At 45.9% G+C, this 7,352-nt stretch overlaps 1 pseudogene; it reads left to right on the top strand.

The window, feature by feature from the left end:
• Positions 1 to 1,453: 1,453 nt before the first annotated feature.
• LOC144173418 (S-phase kinase-associated protein 1 pseudogene) lies at positions 1,454 to 2,131 on the top strand (annotated as a pseudogene).
• The last annotated feature ends 5,221 nt before the right edge of the window (positions 2,132 to 7,352 follow it).

Here is a 7,352-nt window from a genome sequence, read left to right as displayed (position 1 = left end):
AATTTTTCCGCAGTTCAGCTATCCACTTTAGAGCGCTGTTGTGGCTGGCGAGGGGGATGCCGAGCAAGCGAATATAACCACAGTAGGAGGAAATGGGTGTGTTGCTAGTGTAAATGGTATGATGCATGCTGGCGGGCGGTTGGTGCTGACCGTGTACCAGGAGATGATGTCTTCTCGGGTGCCAATTCAAGGCCAAGAATTGGGAGAGTACTGAGACGGCCGTTCACCACCGCCTGAAATTCTATAGTTATCTGCTCAGTGTATTCGTTGTCGGCGGCTTCAACACAAGGTGTGTTGAAGCTGCCGTCGATAGCGAAACGAGCCACTGTGTCCTGTTACAGGTCGCGGGCGACGCGTACCATGGTCAAATTGAAAAGTACGGGTCCAAGGGCAGAACCCTGTGGAACAGCCCTATACATACAAAAAGTTCTGGGTCTCCATCCTGGATGCGTGCTGTCGAACCGAACTGCTCAATTAAAAAAAATTCGAATCCAGTTTGGGTCTTCTGGCTTGCAAAGGCTATAGAGAGCTCCTCAAGGATCGCTGCGTGACTATATTGTCTATCGCTTTTCGCTCGACGTAAATCGGGACATAATCTCGACTACCAGCCGTGTCGAGGAGAGAGTCACTTGGCAGGATGTGCAAAATGGCGTTGTCGACGATACTTGTGACCCTTGCTGGCAACGATTTTGAAGCCGACAGCACCACTTGTGGTACTAATGGATGAACTACTACAGTGCCCAGATTCATTAGTGTTTTCTACAGGCGCGGACGTGTGTGCCCGTGGCACATGCTCCTGTGTGTGTATGTACGGTGTGTTCTCCAATATTGAAACACTTTGAGGGACTGGAAGGATTTCAGTTTGCGCTGGTACTTGTAGCTCTACTTGTATTAGTACGGAGGCTTGCATAGCTTCTGCGTGATTTTTACCCAACCACCAATGCGGCGAACGAAGTAAGTTGTTTGACTGCCCTAGCGGCATTGCGCTCAGCTAATGCTTCGCATGAAGTGGGATCTTAGGATGTCTTGTAGGATTAAAACAAACGGTCATAGAACACGATAAGCTCTGCGTGGCAGCTTTTATAAGCATGTGACCTGTTTGTGATCTCCGAAATCGCATGAAGGGAAAGAAAGTATGTAAGCAAACAAGCAGTGAAAGAAGCAAGCCGGCAAGGTGACAAACGTGCGTACTAGAGGCAACAGACTACTAGACCAAAAAAAAGTAGAGAAACGAGCAAGGTCAGCAATCGCGCAATAAAGCTATCTGAAAGAATAACAAAGAAGCTTCAAAGAAATCGCAAGGCATACAAACAAAATTAAAACAATAAATAAAATAAAACACTAAAATGATTCGTTTAGGAAGTGGAGCTTTGCCCTCGGGCTTGTATTCCTTGGGATTTATTCGTCGGGATTTTAACTGTGTCCGTGTGGAATTTTCCCGTCGCTTCAGGACCTCCGGAGATATGTCGGTCATCAGGCTGCAGAGCTGCGATGGCGTCGTCTTCAGCGTCGACCTGCAGGTCGCGCTCGTGTCCGGCACCATCAAGACCATGCTCGAGGACATGGGCATGCTGAACGGCGGCGGCGGAGAGGAGGAGATCGTGCCGCTGCCGAACGTCCGGTCCGAGATCCTGCAGAAGGTCATCGAGTGGGCCACCTACCACAAGGACGACCCGCCTCCGCTGCCCGACGACGACGAGTCCAAGCTCGACGAGACGGGCCGGCTGCGGACCGACGACATCGGCGACTGGGACGCGGCGTTCCTCAAGGTGGACTTGAGCACAATCTTCGAGCTGCTGATGACCTCCAACTACCTGCAGATGAAGGGCCTCCTGGAGGTCGTAAGCAAGACGATCGCCAACATGATCAAGGGAAAGACGCCCGAGCAGATCCGGCAGACGTTCAACATCGTCAACGACTTCCTCATCAATGACGACGAGCCGGTGCCGAAGAAGATGAGGCTGGACGACGCATTCGGATGCTAAATTTTCTCCCAAGAGACAAGAATTCGGAAAATCCACGCCTACTAAGCCTAATTCGCGTAATTTTTGCGGTCGCAGCCAACTAATTCGTAGTGTATAATAGCAATGGGTCCAGAATAGTTATACGTGCTGACTACGTCGGCGCGTGTCGTAGCATTGTAGTTTCACTTTACGTCACTACAAATCACTGACGTATCGTTATTAAAACTGTCGTACTGTGTGATATCATGGTTTTTTTATTACAAGCGTTAAAAATGAAGCTGCTGAGATTTTCTCGTCAAGGATTGAAATCTGGGTTCGGAAATTGCAATAGGAAAAGTTGGCAGTTGCATGGCGGCCAACGACGTCTGCAAACGTCGAATGCAATCCTCTCAATAAACGTTTTACAAAACGTTAAAGCGGGCTTTCCGGCGCTGCGAGCCCCTAAAAAAACTATGCCTGAGTTACTCGTATCAGGCCTGACTGAATTAGTAAACGGGGGAGTAAAAAGTTAGCCGCGTATCTGCTCGTTTCGTTGCAAATGTCGACAAAAGACGATAATCTTTCGTCCACATTTGCTGAATAAATGCCTCCCTTCGCTTTCCCCCTCACCTATCACGCTGTTGCTCTCTCGTCACGATCCTACCAAGGGAAACACGCTAGAGGTTTGCTCAAGTCAATTTAAATTTACCGCCTTCCATTGTTCCAGGGCGGGTGCCTCGATGCCAGCGCTGCCGTACGGCGGAGACGCGCGTGAATCGAGGCGCCCTACTTCAACAATTATGAAACCACATTTCCCTACTACACGTGCGTTCCAAGCTGAACGTGGAACCTGTCTAGTGGAACCTTTCGTAACTGTTCTTGTTCGATTTTTTAAAATGCCGCTAGAAGCTATAGTGGTGCGGGCGGCAGCAGGTGACGGAGGGAATTTTTTTAAAGACGATAGTCTTTCTTGGGCTACTTAAACCCAGAAATTTTGGTCTGTCTGTATGTCTGTGTGTCTGTATGTCTGTCCGTCTGTCTGTCTGTGACTCGATTCAGCCACCCGGCCAAAGTAATTCAAAGACTGCGCAATAGTCTTATATAGTCACAGCTAAATGCGCCCGTCTAAGTCCGCCGTAATGTTCATACTTGTCAATATAGTTGAAGAACAACAAGACATTACGCATATATAAGACAACAAATTGATACAGAAGTGATATTTGCAGCGTTCCTTTATAAAAAATCGTACATGTTTGATATTGGCGAGATTAAATACTTCTTCAACTGAAGAAGAAAATATCACTCCGCCGTCGCCTGCTGTCGCCCGCGCCATATAGCTTCTGGCGGCATTTGAAGAAATCAAGTGGCAAGAGTTACGCAAGGTTCCACTAAACAGGTTCCACGTTCTGCTTGCAACGCACCTGGAGTAGGGAAACGCGGTTCTATAAACGTTGAAGTAGACCGCCTCGATTAACGCGCGTCTTCGCCGTACGGCAGCGTTCGCATCGATACACCCGGTTTGGAGCAGTGGAACGCGGGAAATTTAAAGTGATTTAAGCAAACCTTTGGCGTCTTTACCTTGGCAGGAGCGCGAAGCAAGAGGAACAGCATGAGAGGTGAGCGGGGAAGCGAAGGGAGGCATTTACTTCGCAAAAGCCGATAAAGACTATCGTCTTTTGACGGCATTTGCAACGAAAGGAGCAGATACGCGGCCAATTTTTTTATACAGTGGATGCAGCATTTCAGTTGCAAAAATCAAGCATCCATGAATCTGTTATAAAGGAACAGTGCAAATATCACTTAGGTATTGATTTTCTGCTTCGTATTTGCATATTCTTTTGTTCTTGTTCAACAATGTTGACAAGTATGAACATTGCCACGGGACTTAGACGTTTAGATTTGGCCTTGAGTATATTAACCTATTGTGCAGCTTCTGTTTCATTTTGGCTGGGTGGCTGAATTGAGTTACAGAGAGACATATAGACAGACCAAAATTTTCCCGTTCAAATCGCCCAAGAAAGACTATCGTTCCTAAAATTGGCCGTGTATGTGCTCCTTTCGTTGCAAATTTCGACGAAAGATGATAGTGTTTTGCCAACATTTGTCAAGTAAATGCCTCCATTCACTTTCCCGCTCACCTCTGATGCTGGTCTTCTTCCGTCGCTCTCCTCCCAAGGTAAACACGCTAAAGGTTTGCTCAAATCAATTTAAATTTACCGCGTTCCCCTGCTCCAGGGGGGCTTTACTGTTGCCTCGATGCCAGCGCTGCCGTACGGCGGAGACGCGCGTGAATCGCGTCGCCCTACTTCAACGTTTATAGATCCATGTTGCCCTACTCCACGAGCGTTCCAAGCGGTACGTAGAACCTGTCTAGTGGAACCTTTCGTTGCTGTTGCGGTTTGATTTTTAAATTTAAAATGCCGCCAGGTAGCGAAAGCAACAGCAGGCGACGGTTTTCTGCAGTTGATGTATTTTATTTGCTACCAAAAAAACTAAGTATCCGTGAATTTGTAATAAAGGAACACTGCAAATATCACTCATGTATTCATTTTATGCCTTATATTTGCGTAGTATTTTGTTCTTGTTGAACAATGTTGTCAAGTATGAAGATTGCCACTGGGCTTAGACTTTTAGATATGGCTGTTGGTATATAAGACATAGCGCAGAATTAGTTTCACTTTGGCAGGGTGGCTGAATCGAGTAACAGAAACACAGAAAGACTAAAATTTCTGCGTTTAAGTAGCCCAAGAAAGACTATCGCCTTTAAAAAATGAAAGTGACACAGCCGCGCACATGGCACTCAAGGTCAAACACGCCTCCCAGAGGAAAAGTACGTGCAAATATACACCGCACTTTTAGGGTCACGCCACGAACATGTGCACTTTCAGCCGACAAGAAAGAGAGAGAGACCGAGAGTTTACTTTATTGGGCAAAAAAAGAAAGGAAAGAGTATTTTGTCGGATTCCTCATTTCAGGATCCCGATGGAGCTTCCTGCCTCCTCCGATCACGAGTACAACGCCGGCCGGTAAGATGCAGCACGTGCAGCATGAAGGATGAACGAGAAACAGAGCTTTAAAGGAGACATGCAGACAAAACACTAGTTTGGTTCATTAGAAAAATTGCCCCGTCAAAACCATACTGACATCACTTTTTAGCGTAAACTTAACTCAAATGAGCTATACAATTAGGAAAAAAGGGAGTTGTCATGCGACCCACTAGCTCATTTTCCACAACAGAACCTATGATGTCATATGTCCCGGCTCTGCGATTGGCTAAGGCCTGCAAAAGCAAACGCAAATTAGGCAAGGCTTATAAGCTTGCCGAACGAGCTATTTGCGCTTAAATTTAGGGCCATTCTTTATAGCATTAAGAATGTTGGGATAAACAGTGGAAGTTATGAAAGTACACGTAAACATAGAAGTGTCGATGCGTAGTGCTGTTGGTACTGCGCTCACTATGCTTGTTTTAGCCGCACAGATCTGCATGCGCATTGGGGTTGCCTCAGACGACACTGGCCGATTGGCGTAAGCGACGGTGTCTTACATGACAATATTTGTTGACACCATGTTTCACGAAACAATAATTTTCTACCTGAACAAAAACATACCCAGATATAAATACAGTCAAAAACAAAACGAAGGCAGAAAACGGCACGCCGCGGTATGGTGGCGGCATCTAGGTTGGCTAACGCTAAACGAGGCTTCGCAGAACGCCAAGTTTTGCTTGAAGACCTGTTCTTATGATATCATTGCAGACGTCATGAAAACACAATTTCGCAGGAGTATGAAAATTTTAACTTAAATTGATGAATTTGTCAGTGAATAAAGCATCGTTGGCTTCCGGACAAGCGCTGGCGGTACTATAAGACACGAAATCTTTCGAATAAAACACACTTGTATTTTGTTTGCACGGCCCCTTTAAGGAATGAGCATCTCATCACTTAAAAAGTAGTCTATTCGTGACAGCCGTCATTTGCCGTGCCGGGTAACCTTTAAGGGCATTTGGCAACCTAGCATTAAGGGATTGGGTTCCAAAGAATCTTGCGTGCTGCATAAGGTGGATAATCGGTATACATAGCTACTGAATAGTGTTATTTCCGCAGCTTCGCTAATCATCTGCTTCTGCAAGACAGAATGGCTCAATAATTTGTACAGAATTATAGCTCTTCACTGTAATATCAATGGGATTCATCGGTGTTGGGAATAGCTGAAAAGGTCGTTCTGCTGTGTGAGCGAATAAATACCTGCAGCTATGATTTATCTTCGAGGCGCAGTTGTGCCTTCAAAGAGCAGTTACTGATTGCGCCTCTTTCAGCAGAGCCCGTTGTTACCCCTTAAGGAACTCAACTAAGGGTTGACAACTACTACAAAAAACTGTGGTTTATCCCTCTGTCATAGGAATCCGTACAACACGAAAGTGAAATGTGCAGCGAAATCTGCAGCTGAGCATGATTTGCGGGTCGGCGGCTGTCCTGTGGGTGCGCTTGGCGAGTGACGTCCTTCGGGCGGGTCGCTTCGGCAACGATGTACTTACAAGCGTCATTTCCGTGACGGATATGACGTTACTGAAATGTTGGTGTATCCCGGCATAAAACACTTTCGTGTTAAAATATAAAATACGAAAGCGAACGACTTAAGTATAACGTACTCTTTAGTATTAAAAGTTGCTTCCCCGCAAGAAGACTTTGCGTGCAGAGGGGCACCCTTTATAAGCCGCTTGCGTCGTTGTACTGGCGCCATTTCCATGACAGATATGAGGTGAGTGAAATCTTTGCGTATCCCGGAATAAAACACTGTCGTGTTAAAACATTCCGGTAGTGTTAACAGCTTCGCAGTCGGCAAACGCGTCGCAGCCCAAATTATTTACACCACGCTATACTTGAATGTCACATAGCACATTCGTGGGATCATTTAACACTCTTAGTAGAAAGCATTTCGGCAGCTGAGAGCTTTGGCGTCACTCTGTATAAGAATGCCGAGCTCATTTGGGAGGTCCAGTATAGATCCGCCACCATCCCCCTAGAACCGGTTGCCTAAATCTGTCTGGCATAAAACCCCTGGGTTCCCTGTGCTAAAATAACTTCCGAAGGTACGGAGCAGGAAACATTCTGATATTCCAGATGGAATTAGATCATAGATAGCGTCACTGAATAAGCGTAGCTTGTTTATTATTTATTATTTATTTATTTATTCAAATAAGTGCAGCTTATTTAGTGACGCTATCCATGGTTTATTTCTAATTAGCGTCAATAATTAGTGTGATCTAATTAGCGTCACTAAATCAGCTTCGCTTATTATGTGATGCTAATCACGGATTGCCCTAAGTACAAGCACGTTCCGTCAACTTCATCCGACAATGAGTGTTGTTTTTTCGCACACAATTATCGACTGAAAGGAGGTACAACTGCA

This window comes from Haemaphysalis longicornis, unplaced genomic scaffold (genome assembly GCF_048455015.1).
Source record: "Haemaphysalis longicornis isolate Haplotype H1 unplaced genomic scaffold, Haemaphysalis longicornis Haplotype H1 scaffold_3, whole genome shotgun sequence".
Taxonomy (NCBI): Eukaryota; Metazoa; Arthropoda; class Arachnida; order Ixodida; family Ixodidae; genus Haemaphysalis; species Haemaphysalis longicornis.
This window is presented reverse-complemented; position numbering and strand designations above follow the sequence as displayed.